Below are 2,185 nucleotides of genomic sequence, written 5' to 3'. Positions count from 1 at the left end.
GGTGTCGTGTTCAATAGGTGTGTCCTGGAATACGCTTTTCGTAGCTTGTTCGAGGAACCTACAGCGAATGAATGGAGTAGAACGAACGAATTCTTAAAATCGTGTCACGTGCGGGAACGAAGGAGGAATGTTCGTTCTGTAGGATAAGTTCGGACGGATTCGTGTCAAAGTTTCAAGTGTAACTTGTAAAACCATGTGTGACATATTCGGCGAGGAGGATTGCTTAAAGGGACTATCGCATCCGGGAACGTATGTATGATACCGATAGGATAATGTTCGTCACCGTTTCAGAGTCAACTTTGCCAAATTTCTCTTCCGAAAACAGCTTAAATATTAAGTAATCGAGTTTTAAAGGCCCGCATTCCATCTGCAGCCAACACGATGATGACGTAAGCCAGGCACACGAATAGGAGCGCAGCGCAGGCGATTGTCTCCGAGATCGTCTGCTTGGCGTTCGCATCGCACTATACTAAGTGAAAAGTCCTCGGTAAATACGCTGGCTTTCGCTTACCAGTGTGAGTGCAGACGTAACCATGTTACGTGAAACAAGGCGTTACGCTCCTGACTGTACGAACACGTTCGACACTAACAAGAAACAACGTTCCGCGAGCCGGTAACAGAGAAGACGCCGCTCCCTAGCATTCCGCCTCGCTTCCCCGCCCGGCCTGTCGGTTGCCAAGGCTACCAAGGTCCCTCCGGCCGCTCCGTGATTGGTATTCTCCATGTCATAGGGCGCGCAGTGATTGGCCTCGTCCGTGTGACGTTTCCGGAGAGGGAACCCCGGAATGCGTCGTCTGCTCTTGCGAAGTTTTATATCAAACTACACAGGAACAACGCTGCCAATTCGCGTCAAGTTCGTTTCGCGTTTCGGAATCGACTGAGATGGATGCGATAGTCCCTTTAAAGGAGGCATTCTGTACCTTAAAAGTACCTAGTCGTAGCATCGGTTGGCAAAATAAACGCTGATGTACACTGTACAAAATTTCACCGTAAAAAACGGGCAAATGCAAGGAAATTTGGCTGCCAAACATTGGCCGTTTTTTTTACGGTGGCCCCGTATAAGTTATTTTATATTTATAATTGGGAGTTTACGTCGCGAGACAACTGAGATCATGAGCGACGCCACAGCGGTCGGTCTGTGGATTGCTTTTGCCCACCTGAGGGTTCAATGCAATGCGTGCAATGAAAGCTCATCACACGGCGCCCCGTATTTAACGTCCCTCACGGAAGACGGCGTGAAAACGCAACTTGTACCCTGCCACCAAGTTGCTGGCGTCCTCGGCCGGTTTCGAACCCGCGATCTCTGGATCAGAAGGCGTACACGCTACCGACTGAGCCATCAAGGCCAGTCGTATAAGTTGTGCCCGTGAAAAAATACTGCATTGGCCAGTAATTTTAACATGGATACGCCGTGTGTCATTACTGTGCTGTGGTCGTTAAAAAAACTGCATTGGCCAGTAATTTTAACTGGCATATGCCATGTACCCTTACGTGCTGTGCCCGTCCCGGGGAGCCCCTCTTTTTTTTTTTTTTTTTTCTACATATAGTCGTAGCAATGAGAGCAGTTTAAGCAATGACCATGCGCAACACATTGTGATGTTTGTCACATTGGGATTTATTTTCTATGTACATAGTGATGAAAATGCGCCAGTCACCTCTGGCATCAAAACCCTGCAAAGAGAAAGGGAACTGTTACAGGGAGCCGGGCAATTGACATGCAATCATACTCACCGTTTATTTTTTCAAATGAAGAACATACGAAGGAACCATGTGCACCCATCAGTCAGCTCTGGCATCAAAACACTTCAAAGAGAAAGGAAATTAGACTGGAAATTAGTTTTATTTTTTCAAAGGAAGGACAAGAAGGTGCACATAAAACGCGGAGACGGCACGGAACTACTTCAGGCAGCGTTCATAAGGACATCTGATCATGGACATCATGAAGGCCCTTCGTATGTGCTACTTAATTGTGACACTATCTCTATATTCGTAGTGAACTGCACGAGCACGAATGGACGTGACATACTTTCGTGGTTTCGGAGAGGAAGTCGATTCGAGGCGACCGCCCTGGTGTGTTCTTGTAACGTCCGAAAATGTGACATGTTTTGCATAGTTCGCCGCCGTGTACACACATAATGCATGACAGCACGGTATTCTGCTCGCTTCATGTACACCTCTACGGTGG

The 2,185-nt window shown here is 47.6% G+C and overlaps 1 long non-coding RNA gene across 1 annotated transcript; it reads right to left on the bottom strand.

Moving 5' to 3' along the window:
• Window positions 1-1,591: 1,591 nt before the first annotated feature.
• LOC135395295 (uncharacterized) lies at window positions 1,592-1,944 on the bottom strand. The gene is made up of 2 exons (XR_010423021.1): window positions 1,732-1,944; window positions 1,592-1,671 (listed from the first exon to the last, which is right to left on the bottom strand). It is a non-coding gene; the product is annotated as an uncharacterized LOC135395295 (long non-coding RNA).
• Window positions 1,945-2,185: the final 241 nt, after the last annotated feature.

Source organism: Ornithodoros turicata, chromosome 5 (genome assembly GCF_037126465.1).
Source record: "Ornithodoros turicata isolate Travis chromosome 5, ASM3712646v1, whole genome shotgun sequence".
Lineage (NCBI taxonomy): Eukaryota > Metazoa > Arthropoda > Arachnida > Ixodida > Argasidae > Ornithodoros > Ornithodoros turicata.
The sequence above is the reverse complement of the archived record's forward strand: the minus strand, read 5'-3'. Positions and strand labels throughout refer to the sequence as shown.